Genomic DNA, 15,472 nt, shown 5'->3' on the forward strand with positions numbered 1-15,472 from the left:
CCAGAATTCTGGGTTTTGATGTCAAGAGGAATTTCAACTCTGATGAAGTGTCGTTCAGCTTCTAATTAGGATGACTAATAATAACTTAAATTTTCTGGGCTGGTCTGACAGGTTGTTTTGCTTACTGAATTTTTTAATAAGCAAAGAGAAAGGAATTGGGGTGACATGTTGATGTGCATCAAAGTATAGTAAATGGGATGAACAAGGAGAATGTGCTCAGGTGAAATCCTGAAGATTTTCTCACCAAGGAAAAGAAAGATATTGAGGCAGATTTGTCAAGATCAGTGGTCAGTCAAAAAATGAAAAGTGGAATTTTTTTTGAATCTGACTTTCAGGACCAATTGAAATAGTTTCTCGAATCTCCTAGGACAAGAGATAAGTAACATTTGCCTTGACCCTCTTGTAGCAATGCTTTTTGTGCATTTTTCACCAGAGCTGGAATCTGTTTGATTGGGATCTTGATGCATGTAGAATGAAATCCATCTTCATTTTGCCTTGGAGACAGATTTACAGTTGTGCTGAAATTCGACCACCCTGATAAATTGTGTACTTTCAGCTTGCAGGGGTAGAAGGACAGTACTGAGCACAAATTCCTTGTAATTGATATTGTGAAGACCTAAGTAACCACCAGATAACAAGCTCTATGACAAAATTCCAAATGTGTATCCACAACACAATGTATTAAATAATAACTGGTACCACGACACAAGTGTCTTTTGTCTGCTTAACTTAAGTATAGCATGTTATATTCCAATAATATCAATAAATTGTAAATGTGTATAAATACATCAGCCTAGAAATTTCAGATGGTTATATTAAGCAAACACTTAAACATTAATTGTTCTCCCCTCTATTTTAGGTTTATTAGCTCAGTTGGCCGGACGGCTGGTTTTTGATGCAGAGTGACGCCAACAGCATGGGTTCAATTTCTGTACTGGCTGAGGTCATCCATGTTGCCTTCTCAACATTGCCTGAGGTGTGGTGACCCTCGGGTTAAACTCACCACCAGTTGTCTCTCTCTAATGAGAGAGCAGCCTATGGTCCTCTAGGACCTCAGTGACTTTCTTTCCATTTCATTTTAACAGAGGTGTGGTCCCATTTTAAATAAATGAACTAATGCCCCCATTAAGGTGAACAGTGAAATGGCATGCAAAGTGCATTAAACATTAATGTTGCTGCTAAGTTCATGCTATTTCATAAAATGTTTACCTTGCAGTCATGACAGAAAGATAAGTATGAACTGTAGTCACTTAGCCATCTGATAGTCCATTTGTTTGTAGCTCCTGACAGCAAATGAAACCCCATCTTGTCTAGTTCTGACATACCTGTCAGTGCTTTTTAGCAATGTACAACCTGAGTCCTCTTAGAACAAAGCTCCTTTGATGATTCAGCCATTAGAGATTGAAAAATTAATCCATCAGAATAAATCCATATTTTAGTCTTTCGAAGAAGGATTGCCTATAGTTTCTGAGCAAACCTATTCTTAAATAGTTTCTGCGTACAGGCTGAGGCATCAATAAAGAAAGTAAATGATTCTATGCACTAATCCATTAGCAGTTATATTTAGCTCAAACACTCAGGCTCCCTAGACAGCAGGATATCTAGTAATATTCTGTGGATGACTTGCTGCAAATCTGCATGTTCTTGCCACACTTGAAGTTAATGCACCAGGTACCCTACCACTAAACAATCTCTCTCCTGACCAAGTTAATATAATTGAAGCCACCTGCTCCTGCATAGCACTGCTAGCATCCATCACAACCAGCTGGTCCTGCACTAGTTTGGCTCTATTTCTCAGCCCCAGCTTGTAGTAAGCACATGAGCTACCATACATTAACGTTTTAAAAATCCTCCCCCAATACAATGAAATTCAATGATAACTAAAACTCCTACATTATTCCCCCCTCTCCAAAACACTAGCCACACTTTGGGCAAGGCACACCATTCACCCTCAAAATATCACAAATGCAGGCATTTCTGCCTTTTAGAGACTGTTCAGCCACTGCCAGGACAACAATGCTAAACCAGCAATTCTTTGCTTTGTGCTCAACTTATTGTACCTATATTTACTTTCATTTAAATTCCTCTCTGTAACCTATTGGTATGCACTACCATAAACTCACAGGATGTTAAATTGCCCAGTGGTCAATCAGTTTGGGACTGTTGCGTGCCCATCAGCTTGTGAGGCTGCAAAATGATTGGCTTGTTCAGTCATCTGAATTAGGATGTTGGACCTTGGCCAAACATCTATATCCTCAAATCATCCAGAATCACTACATTCAAGAAAGGATTTCTCAATATTAATTTATGCATTGCCCCATTTCCACAAATTCGATTTATCCTTCACTTTTATCACAGTTTCTATATAAATAGGGTCCTCAGCTTTCAGCAATATTTGAATTTTATTCCTGTATGATTCAGATCAAAATTAATGAGAATTATTCTACTTACAACATTATAATCCACATATTACACCAGGTCTATTCATGAGAATGGAATAAATGCTTTACTGCTAAGTGACTGTATTATCTTTTCCCATACAGTTCTTTTCCTACACCTATCATTTGGTAAAAATTCAAAAGCACTTAAGGAACAATCCAACTTGTCCCCTGCTTTCTCTTCATGTAATGTCCTTATCACCCAAAGATTGTTATTTATGGCCTATGCAATAATATCATTATGAGGCAAGACATGGCGCCAGGTTCTAAGGACTACCTCAGTGAGTAAAGGGATTGAACCTGCACTGTTGGCATTATTCTGTACCACACTCCAGCCATCTCACCAACTGAGCTGACCAGCCCCTATCCCTTTGCTTGCAATTTGGAATAGGGTTAAGATTAAAAATTGCTGTTGGGGAAAGCAGAGTGGAGAGGTGTGCATTTCAGCTTAAATATCGCAATATTTGGGCTGATAAGTGGCAAGTAACATTGGTGTCACAGAAGTGCCAAGCAATGACCATCTTTAACAAGAGAGAATCCAACCATCTCCCCTTGACATTCAATAGCATTACCCTCACTGAATCATTCACTTACAACAACCTGGGGGTTACCATTGACCAGAAACTGAACTGGACTAGCCATATAAATACTGTGGTTACAAGAGTAGGTCAAAGGCTGGCAACTCATTTCCTGATTCCCCAAAGCCTGTCCACTATCTACAAGGAACAAGTCAGGAATGTGATGGAATTTTCTCCACTTGTCTGGATGAGTGCAGCTCCATCAAAACTCAAGAGACTCTACACCATCCAGGACAAAGCAGCTTGTTGATTGGCAGCCCATCCACAAACACTCACTCCCTCCACCACTGAAATACAGTGGCAGTAGTGTGTACCATCTATAGGCTGCACTGCAGCAACTCACCAATGCTTGTTTGACAGCACCTTCCAAACCTGCAACCTCTATCACTTTGAAGGATAAGGGCAGCTGATGCATGGGAACACCGGCGCCTGCAAGTTCCCTCCAAGTCACACACCATCCTGGCTTGGAACTATTTCACCATTCCTTCACTACTGCTAGGTCAAAATCCTGGAATTCCCTTCCTAACAGCACTGCAGGTATACCTACACCACATGGACTCTAGCAGTTCAAGATGATAGCTCACTACCACCTTCTCAAGGGCAAACTGTGCTGGGCGATAAATGTTGGCCAAAGCCAGGGATGCCCACATGCTTTGAAAGAATAAATAAATAGTGTCCACAGGGTCCTTTGCTGCTTACCTTGCCAAAGTTTGCTGAGTTGGCAGAGGTTCCTTTGTTTTAATGCCAGTGACAAGCCCCTGAGCTACTGGGGTGCATCCAGGCTCCCTGCCTTCACATACAGGCTTCAAATTCAGTACCACTTGCTGGAAGTAAGAGTTTAAGTTGAGAGCTGGGGAATAATGGTGTGCACTTTTCTCCTTAAAAGAGCTTTTCCGACATTCTGCTTCGTATGATTTTAGAAAATAAATTAATTTTATGGGGAGTTCAGGCCACAATTCTAGCCTGTGCCCTCAGGTGGTTGGCTCCATTTGCCTAATCTTCCCAGGTGCGGGTGCTAATGAAATTCTGGGTTCCGTTGACAGCCAAGGTTGTGGTAGCATCCAGTGCTGGAAGGCTCCATCTTATTCCTCCACTCACCTCATAAAGGACAATCCTACCAAATTACAAAATCTGTGGAAATCTCAAAGTATGTCTGGGACATAATGTACTTGAGTTCCAGTTCTGCAGGTACACTCCTGCCAGATTTTTGCCTGCACTTTATAGGATGATTCACTTGCCATTCTATTAATCAATTCTTTCTGACAGACTGTAACATAATGTGGTGGGAAGAATTGCATGCTCTTATGACCCTGAAAGCTATGCTGGCAGGAGTACAAGTCCAGGTAGAGCCACCCAAGCCAGGCAGGTTGAAAGGTAAGAGCCAGGGTAAGGATAATGACCTATCCAATAGTACGGCAGTGTGGTAGTTATGTTATTGGGCTAGTAATCCAGAAGTTCGGACTAAGATTTCAGAGTTCCAGGTAGGATATCATCCCATCATTTTACAGCATGAACATTTGAATTCAATTTTAAAAGTCTGGAAATAAAATAAGATATCAGTATCCAGGACCATGAAAGAGTTGTAATAGCCTAACTGGTCCATGAATGCTCTTCCTTTAGGAAAGGAAACCTGCTGCCCTTACCCACACTGGCCTATGTGTGACTAAAGTCCCAGACTGTGACTGATCCTTAACTGTTTTCTGATGTGGTCTAGCAAGCCACTCGTTTGTATCAAACTGCTCAAGAAGAAAGCCCCTGTCTACTCTCTCAGAGCAACTAGGGGTGTGCAAATGCCTTTCCCAAGAACACCCGCATCATGAGAGTGAAAAGGACATATAACATATTTTGTAAAATATATTACCCTGGACAAACAGCAAGAAGAAATGGGGTAACTCATATGCCATTAGATACAGTAAACCATTTCTAACTAACCACTCATCAGAGTTGTAAACCTCTCTGCCAATTGAAGAGTATACATTATTTGTCCTTTTCTTCAGACTTGTGCTGTTGCTGCTCATGCTGCCATTGATATGCCTTAATTTCCTCTCTATACTGGCACCTTTGTTTCCTCTTCTTGCTGGCACACTTGCTCTTTCAATTCCCCCTCATGCCTGCTCTGTTCTTTTTCCTTATCTGCACTGTTCAGCTTCATGAGGGCAAGGATTTTCTTTCGCTGCCAAATAATTCAATAGTAATTCCATGCACACTGTTGCACAGAAGGACAAAGAGCTCCTTTCCACTGACATTGGAGAAACACTTGGATAGAGAGAATATAAAAAGATTTAGCCTGGTAACAGGGAAATTTGATATCAGGTGTTAGCTCCAGAGAGTCTGTGCTTCATTCACATTGTTACTTCTATGGTTCCATTAAATAATATTTACCCTGTCTAAAATCATATAAAGCATACAGAAATAGATTCCTATTCAATGCAGGTGCAAACTGTGCTTTCATCCAAATTGCCAACAGCGATTTCTAGGCAATGGTTTGAAATTAAATTATGTTGAACAGCAGTGTATTTAGCTGCTTTATCTCACTGTTTTGCATCAAGTAGGAATAAAGTAGAAATACTAACTCCCAATTTGTTTAAAAGCTAACTCCTATAACAGAAGTGCACAGAAAGACCAACATTGTTCCTTCACATCTCTTTGTCCTATCGAAATAGTTTCCAATTTTATCTCTGAAAGGATCTAATGTACAAAGCTCCAAAAGAAGCCTTTCAGGTTCAGAAGAAAAACCTTATAGATCTGGCATTAGACTGAAACTTCTGAAAGATCACGTTTTTGGCAAAACATAGCTTGTGGCAAGGAACTACATAAGCAAAAAGCTTAATATCAACAATTCCAGCAACTAAATCTAGCAACTGTCTTCCTTATGACAAACCATTAAGATCCAAAAGGCAGTGTACCACAGAAATTAAGCTTTGTTTCCTCTGGCTTTGATCAGCTAGCTTCCCTCAGATTTATACAGACAATTAAACAACCAGCCTCTGCAGCTAAAACCAATCTTAATCTCAATGGGAGATTTTCTAAAGTTTCAAAAGAATTCCTTTGGGAAGAGTGAATCTTTTGTTTTGTAATTTTTTTTGACGAATAAATGGGTAGTGTGTAAATTAGCTTTAGAAAGAGATTTTTTTCTCTTTAATTTGGGAATTGTCTTTAATCCCATTGCAGCCCTATTTTCAAAGTGTGCCCTGAATTGACCCTACAGGAAGCAATATGCTGAAGTATATTAAATGGTATGACCATTATACACCTTCAAATGAAAAAGATGAAGGTGCTCATTCAAAATTTACTATTCTTCTTTAATTTTAGAAATTTTGCTAAGTATGTCTATAAATACATGAGCATTTATAATAGAGACTGTATCCATTAATCAGTTGGAATTCATTTGTCAGTGGACAACTTTACTTCAGCACCACCCAATTTTATTCTCTTTTGCTGTATGAGTGGTACAGTCTAACTCAGACACTTACACAAATTCCATCAATTAAACATTTTCATTAACCCGTCGGAGATGCATTCAAGTGATGTGGCAGCTACCCCAGTTCAGGTATATTCCCATTACCCTTTCAGGTGACACTGGTAAATTTTCTATTTACTCTCTGATTATTTATTGTATCTATATAGCCAATTAGTAATTTGAATATTGAAGAGAATATCCATTTCCTTAAACAATTCATACACACATATTCTAAAATGTATGGCAAGCCAAGCTAGAATCATTTCATATCCATAATCAAATATAATTCCTGGGACTGAATTTTCACCTCAGCATGCGGGTGCATGCCCAACATGCACGAGCGTCAAATAGCGATATTTCAGTCAGCGAACACGCACTGGTGTTGGCAGAATGCCCACTGACAATTAAGAGAGCTTTTAAACTTTTAATTAATTAATTTAATAGAATTTTTCCCTGCCCGTCCAACCTTACGTTTGGCAGGTGGGAGAAAAGGCCAAGTGACCTTTGGATCTTTGAGAAACCTCATCCACGGGCGGGATGAGGTTTTCGATGTTAACTAAACATGAAATAAAAAAGTTTAAATCTCATTTCTAACATATCCCTACCCCTGCCACAGAGTCACATGAGGGGCTGTGTTTACCTTAATTTTTAAATCTTTATTTTTAACATTATAAATTTTCAGCTCCCTGAGGCAGCTCTGTGCCTTCAGGGAGCTTTCTGTGAGTGCACCCGTGTGCATGCACTGACTTCCGCGCTCGCCCTTCTCCCCCCACCACCCAGGCAGTGCCGAGTGTTTCAGCGCACTATTCACGCTGGCTGCCCGTTAATTGGCCAGCCAGCATGAAATCCCAGTTGGGGCCCGATCGTGGGCAGCAGACCATTGTGTGGCCACTCCCAGGCCAACCTGCTGTGCCCACCCAATGAGGGGAAAATCGTCCTACTAGTATTAGTGGATCAATTTGCGATTTGTTTTGCCATATCATTAGCAGGAACAGTGCAATAAGAGATAGATATAGGACGGCCTATTTAAAAACACACTTTCTCTTTAGCCACGGCTCAGTTGGTAACACTCTTGTCTCTGAGTCAGAGGGCTGTGGCCGGGATTTTCCATGCCCAATGGTGTCAGGCATGTTCAGAGTGAACAATATGGTGAGAAGGCCAAAAATTTGTTTCATGATGTCGTTTGCAATTATCTGCTCAGCCCGTCGATGGTGGGCCGTGTTCCCTAATTTCATTGCAATACACCTGTATGTCATCATAAGGACAGCCTGCCGGAATCATCGCCCCCACCCGCTGCTGGGTTGTTTGCCCACATCAGCGGGAAAACACAACGGTGCTGAACATATTTTGATAACTGTGACGTGCAGAAGTCGGGACTTACAGCCACAGCCTTGCTCACATCATGAACGTCTGACGGGCAAAAGATGCTGGGGCCTGACAGCAATGGGGTCCTGGAGGAACATCCATGGCATACTGGGTGGATTCTCATGAACATCGCTCTGTTGCAAAGCAGCATACAGAAGTTGGAAAGTCACCGTTGATGCTCACAATGGATGATGGTAGAGGGAGTGGGAGAGGAAGGTTTAGGATCGACTGTGAGAGGAAGAGGTGTAGGGAGGTGAGGTTGGGAGGGGGGATGAAGGTCGGTGGGGTGAGGTTTCAGGAGGAGAAATGAAGGTGCCGTGGGGGATGAGGTTAGGTGGAGGAGGGAGTATGGGGAGAGAAGGGGGTAACAGGGGAGAAGATGGCAACTGGGGTGGTAGGTCTGATGGGGGTGGAAGGTGTAAAGGAAGGAGTTTGGAGGGGGGAAGGAATGCAGAGAGGGGAAGGAGTCCAGAGGGAAGAAGGAGTGCAGAGATGGGAGGGAACTCAAGGGAGGAAGGAGTGTGGAGAGGGAAGGAAGTCAGGGGGGAGGATAGCATGCATTGAGAGGAGGAAGTAAGGGTGGAGAAAAATTTAAGGGTGGAGGAAGGAGTCGGGAATGGGGGGGGAATAAATATGGAGGAAGAAGTGAGGGCGTCTGAGGGAGTCAGGAAGGGGGAAGGAGTAAGACTGGAGGATGAAGTGAAACTGGAGGAAGAGGTAAGGCTGGAGGAAGGAGTTGAGGGGTGAAGAACTAAGGGTGGTGGAAGAAGTAAGCGTGTCTGAAGGAGTCAGGAAGGGGGAGGGACTAAGTGGGGGAGGGAGTCCAGTGGGCGTGGAAGGAATAAGGGAGGGGGGAGAAGGGGTTCCAGGGGAGAAGGATTCTGGAGGGGCGAAGGGGTTCTGGGCAGGTGGGGGTCTGGAGCGGGCAAGGGATTCCAGAGGGTGGAGGGGTCCGGAGAGGGGGAATGTCCAGGTGAACGTGCAAGTGAGGGGCTTCCTGGGTCCATGACTGTCTCCTGGGGAGTGAACTGAGGTTGGGTATGTATGAGGGAATGGTGAGAATGACCGAGGACAGAGTGAGGCCGTTGGGTTTGAGGGTGAGAGTTCGATGGTTGCGGTAGAAGGGATGGTGAGGGTGATTGGTCGGGGACGTGAAGGTAGGCACTGACACTGGGGGTGGGATGGAGAACGTTGGGGAGGTGAACGTGGATGGGGTATGATTTTCGGGAAGGAAGGGAACGTGCACATTAGCCAGGTCATCCTCAAAAGAAAAGGGATGTGGCAGGTAGGTCATGGAAGGGAGGTGGAAGGTGATGCCAGGGGGTCAACTGTAATGGGGGAAAGGAAATGGGTAACTTGGGGAGGGGAAAAGATGGGGGACTGCAGGAAAAACCGAATCAAGACCATGCTGTCCAAATCAAAAGTGAAACGAGAGTCGTGGTGGGCGAGATCAGATGCTGCATGGGACTGTGGTCATTAGATGGTGGTAGATGCAGGTTAGCTCAGATGGACAACTGAAAGCAAACTCCAGCATACAGCATTAAAAATACTCAGGACATTGAGTATAATATGTGAAGGATCTGTGTGCATGGGAGAGTGCTTGCACAAGGCTCTGAAAGGACATGCCACACACAAACCTTTCCCTCCAGAATCACTCGTTGACCAGTTGCTCCCTCTGTGGTGACAGAGGATGAGGTTGAGGGGCTCACAGGCAAAGGGGACTCGGAGGGAGAGGACAGCCTCTGACATTCCCGAGGGGATGATCCGGGGGTGTCCAGCTGCAGCTCCTCCTTCTTTCGGGTGCCAGGGGGCCCCAGCCTGACTCCTTGAGGGGAAGGAGCACCTGGAGGGACGTTGAGCTGCTCTGTTTCCCTCTCGTGTCGCCACTGCAGGAACTCACCCATGTCTCCCGCAATGGTCTACATACATCTCTGAGTTCTGCTGAACCAGGGTCTCCATGGGGTCCACCATCCTTCCCATGGAGCCCTCCATACACACACATGTGGGCACTACTTCATCAGAGAGCAGGTGGATGCACTCCTCTGATTCGTGTGCCGTTCTGCTGAGGGCTTCCAACGTCTCTGCATGATGTTCCCATGCCTTCTGCTGACTCTCCAGGATGAATTGGAAGGCCAAATCTCGAGGTTCGTCATCTGATTCGGACTTCACAGATGCCTGATCCCCAGCAGTTCTACGAGTGCTGGGGACCTCACATGAATCTGCGTCCTGCTGCTGTGGACCTGTGTCCATGCGGTGACCGCCAGATTATGAACCTGAGCCTGTCTAGATCTCGTTCCACCGAGAAGCGTGCCTCTGTGCTGGAGGAGGGTGTGGATGAGCGCTGTAATGGGGCCTACAGGCTGCTTACTTTCAGCTCTTCAATGGAGGAGGTGTCCTCTTTGCTGGAGGTGAGGGCGTGGTTGGATCTGAAGGAGTGACTGGCTGAGAGTATCAGTCACTTGGCAGAGCTCCCTGTGGACCAAAGTAGAGATGATTAATGCAAGGCAGCAGGGTCAAAAGCAGGACAGAAAGAGCATTCACTGTTGTATTGAGAGAGGGATGATGTGGTGCAAGATTCTTAAGAGGGTGTTCGCTGCTGACCTCACCGTCACCACAGGCATGGTTCACATCTTCACCAGTCAGTGCGATGGCACACTCCTCAAAGTGAGTGAGGGGCCAAATGTGGGCCACTCCACCCACCCCCTGGTCTGGGACCTCTCCCTGCTGATGTGAGCAGGCTTCTCCTGCATGAAAACAGATGGAGAGAGTGTGAGCAGGACACATGTCACTGTGTGGAATGTTTGTGTGGTGAATGGAGCCATGGATGGGATGAGTACACGAGTTCGAGAGGGTATGAGTCTGATGGAAATGTAAGGCTGTGTGTGAGAGTTAGTGGTGCTGTCCCTTGTGGTGTGAGATCCCTGTGGATGTGTGATGGGTTTGTGAGTGTGTGAGTTGAAAGTGATTAGAAGAGTGACTTACCCTGGTGGAACAGAGGAGATCATTCATCCTGTAGTGGCACTGGGAAGCTGTCCTCTTGCAGGGCATTGGTGCTGACCACTGCTGCCACTGCCTCCCAAGCTGGATTAATGAGGTTGCTGCCCATCCTGTGGCCAGAGCGGTGGTACAGGACATCATGACGAGCCTCCACTGTGTCCAAAAGGTGCCCAAGGGACGCGCCATTGAACCTGAGGACTGCAGTCTTTTTGCCTTTCAGGGCCATGTCTTCTTTGCAGCCATCGTGGGCTGGAAGCACTGAGAGGTGTGCGCGGCTGCACGTAAAATATGGTGCCTGGCGTGATGGAGCGACACAATGATGGCGTGGTGGGTGAATGAGAGCCTGCCCACCATGGAAATGGCGTATTTCCTGGGAATGCATATCTAATGTGATGGATTTGGGCCCCTTATCTCAGGAAGGATGTGCTGGCCCTGGAGAGAGTCCAGAGGAGGTTCACAAGAATGATCCCAGGAATAAAAGGCTTAACATATGAGGAACGTTTGAGGACTCTGGGTCTATGCTCAATGGAGTTTAGAAGGAAGAGGGGGGATCTGATTGAAACTTACAGAATACTGAAAGACCTGGATAGAGTGGATGTGGGGAAGATGTTTCCATTAGTAGGAGAGACTAGGACCCGAGGGCACAGCCTCAGAGTAAAGGGAAGACCTTTTAGAACAGAGATGAGGAGAAACTTCTTTAGCCAGAGTGGTGAATCTATGGAATTCATTGCCACAGAAGGCTGTGGAGGCCAGGTCATTGAGTGCATTTAAGACCAAGATAGATAGGTTCTTGAATGGTAAGGGGATCAAAGGTTACGAGGAGAAGGCTGGAGAATGGGGTTGAGAAACTTATCAGCCATGATTGAATGGCGGAGCAGACTCGATGGGCCAATTGGCCTAATTTTTGCTCCTATGTCTTATGGTCTTATGGATACGGCGTGAAAAGCTGGCTTTGCGGCTGGTGGGTAAAATGTTTTATCTGTCCGCCAGCACCCTTAGTACAAATCTGGGACCATTCTGTCCTGTGTGTTCAAGTCTTGTCTCATTCTGGAGATTTGAGAATAAAAATCTAGTTTGACACTCCAGTACTGTGCTGGTTGTGTTGACCTACTTTAGTTAAATGTATTTATTTATAATTGGTTTAGGCTTAACTTCTCATAAGGTGGACACTAATTCCAAAAAAGGAAATTTTAGGATGACTATCGTTTTAAGTAGTGTATCATATAAATATATTACTAGGTTTTATGATCATGATGGTAACCTATTTTGACATTGACATGATGATCAGGAAATCTCAGGAAATCCTTTGTTCCATTAAGTTAATTAAAAGTTGCTCTCTAACTATAATGTTCTTATGTTAAGAGATGTACTTGATTTTTAAAACAGGTTTTCAAAATAAACTTGCCCAGTTTGTGCCTGAATATCATTTTGCAACATCCTAACAAAGCAGGATCCTGTTGACTTAATAAGAACTTACTAAAGAATGTGATTTTCTATTAACAGGATTAAATGGATTGTCTTTCTGATGAGACATTAAACTGACACCCCACCTGCTCTATCTGGTGGACATAAAATAGTGTCTATGGCACTATTTGAAAGAAGAAAATGGAAGTTATCACCAGTGGCAGCACTTCATCGCTCTCAGGGGGGTAACACAAGCAAGGCTCTACCTACCAGACCAGCGGTATAGTGGGGGTGCTGTGGAAGGGGCTGCAGGGCAAGAAATCCACTGGGAAGGGGGCAATAGTGGACAGAGGTTTGATTCAGAAACATGACATAGGGGGTTCTGGGGAGAGGGAGGAGGTGTCCTCTGCGGGGTGGGTGGGGTTATTTCAGGCATTATCTTATGCTGTAGACAGCACACTCACAATCAGGGGAGGCATCTGCAGCCTATAGATGGGGAAAAGGGAGTTTATTGCAGGGTTTCTAGGGAGGGGTGTGCTATATGTCAGGAGGCCTTAAAATGGGGAGGGCTGTGGTCCACATGGGGCATAGGCATGTCCAGCTCCAAAGGTTCATGGGGCAACACAGGGATTTTCACCATAAGCAGGTAGGGTTCAACGATCGGAGGGGGAGGATTCATAATTGTAGGAAACTGGAAATTGAGCTCCTCCAGGCCGATAGAAGGGACTTGAACAGCCACACAGGGAGGATTAAAACTGGTCTGGAAGTGAGAGCTCAGCACCACCATCTTCCAAACTGAAGTAATGGTGCAGCATAAAATTAAAAAGAGGGTTTTATCTAATGGTGAGGGTTCTGAGAGCTGATTGGAGGACTGGTGCTCTGCACAGGGAGACCGATTGAAGGAGCACTCAATGGGATTGTGTTTCGTCAAATGAGGGGAGATGCACATGTGCATCAGTGGCAATGCAGGGAATCAGGAGAGTTACGCACTGGGGTACATTCATGCGAGACGAATCCCCATTCTTGGAACTAATCGATCTCCTTGTATTAACCCCTTGTTCCAAGTGCTGAAATTCCCCAGAGCCATAACAAAGTCCAGTGCTATTAGGTGCCTGGACAAGCTGGAGCTACATTTTAAACACAGGAGCTCAGGATATAGTTGCTGGTAGCTGACCAGATGAGAAGCATGAGTCCCCCATCAACTATTCATATGTCCTTACTAAACATTTGCCCTTATGTCTTTTCCAAAGAGTCTGGTCTGTGAGTGCAGTGAATGAGGATCCCAGTGTCAGGCCACAAAGCTGCACATCCAAATGCCTGGCCAGAGCAATGTCATAGCAGTGGCTGATGTAGAAGTGGGGGAGGGGGAAGGGGAGGGGAACCACCTTGGAAAGCAAAGTGCTCCGGCCAAGATTTCAGTGGCGTTTAGGTGTTGAGATTGGACCACAGAAATTGAACCAACAGTCACTCACTATTCATTGACAAGAATAGAACTTTTGGAGACTGATGCTGATTTATGTCTTTTTCTCATTTCTGCAGCAGAGAGAAGGCCTTCAGCAAGGTGGATGCTGGAGTTATTGCTGCCTGCATTATCGCCTACAGGCAGGAGAGAAGGCGGAGAAGATTGCGACACTAGCATCAGGTTCGCCAAAGGGATGAGCTTCACCCTGATGAACAAGAGGCAGCAGGGCACCCTCCTGACACAGAGGATAAGGCTCACAGAAACATTGTGTGTAGGTGACTCTCAAGACCAAGGGCTGAATTTTCCCAGAATTGCACTAAGTGTGGTAGTGGGCAGGTAAAATGGAGTCCTACCCGCCAATGAAAATGGCAGGTTTTAACATCATATCTTCCTGAGCCCGCCCCATTATGTATTCACTCCCACAAAACATAGCGTTTCCATGGTGGGCGGGCTCTCATTCGCCTGCTTGCCATCACCCTGCTGTTGCATCACATCGGCCACCATCTTTAAAAGACAGTCACCAGCAAAGCGCTCATTGCCACCACCTCACCACCGCTGCCTGGGAGACATGGCCAGCAAAAGCAAAAAGACTGCTGCCCCGTCGCTTCAATGACAGGTCCCTTGAGCAGCTGCTGGATGCTGTGGAGGCCCACCAGGTTGTGCTCTATCCCCGCTTTGGCCACAGGATGGGTAGCAATGTCACCAACCTAGCTTGGGAAGTGGTGGCAGTGGTGCTCAGTGCCAACGCCTTTAAGAAGATGACAGCCACCCAGTGCCACAAAAGGATGAATGTTCCACGAGGGTAAGTCACTCTTTTCATCATTCTCAACTCACACACTCACACACCTATCAGACACTCACAGGGCCCTCACTCACTCCCAGTGCAAGGGGCGTCACCATTCACCCTTTCATCACACCATCATTGTCCTCATTCTGTCCATGGGACCATTCACCACCCCCATAGGCCATGCATACTTATCATCTGGCCCAGCAGGCGCCAAAGAAACCTCCAAAGAGGAATCTGAAGGCACCCTCCCTGAAATCCGACTCTAAATCTTGGTCCCATGGAGGTGTGTGTCTCTGCGCTGGTGGGAGGTTTGGGTGAGCGCTGTGACCAGACTTCAGGGAGGGTGCCTTCAGATTCCTCTTAAAATCTCATCACAGTGCTCACCCACACCCTCCAGCCACACAGAGAGACACACACCTCAGTAGGACCTAGCCTTAGAGTAGCCTTGGGACCACAATCTGGTGAACGCATCACACTGTCTGATTCACAGCAGGCAGGGGCAGGACACTCGGAGGACTGCTGGAGGCAGAACTTTGCTGAGTCCGGGTCAGATGATGAGCCTCTGGACTCGGTCATGTCTCAGTTGCTGGATTGGCAAAGGCAAGCTCGGGAACAACAGGAAGGTATGGCCGCTGCACTGCTCAGATTGCCAGGTACAATGGAGGAGTCCGTCCATCTTCAGGCTGAGGTGATAGCGCCAGCATTGCAACGCATCGAGGTCAGCACTGGCAGGATGGCGGCCGCCATTGATGTCTTGGTCCAGGACATCACTCATGGGCTTCGTGGGTTTAGCTCCATTGTTGATGTTACAGATGGCCTCCAACAGTGTGCATGCGAGAGGGGTGCTAGGCAGCTCGATCTCACTCCAGGTACCCCTTCCGCTCAGTCAGGGGCTCTCGGACACCTATAGGGAAGAGGATCAGCAGGTGCATGCTCCGGGGCCATCCACCCAGGTGACTCTGGGAGTGAGCGGCCCATCTG

This window comes from Carcharodon carcharias, chromosome 4, assembly GCF_017639515.1.
Source record: "Carcharodon carcharias isolate sCarCar2 chromosome 4, sCarCar2.pri, whole genome shotgun sequence".
Classification (NCBI taxonomy): domain Eukaryota; kingdom Metazoa; phylum Chordata; class Chondrichthyes; order Lamniformes; family Lamnidae; genus Carcharodon; species Carcharodon carcharias.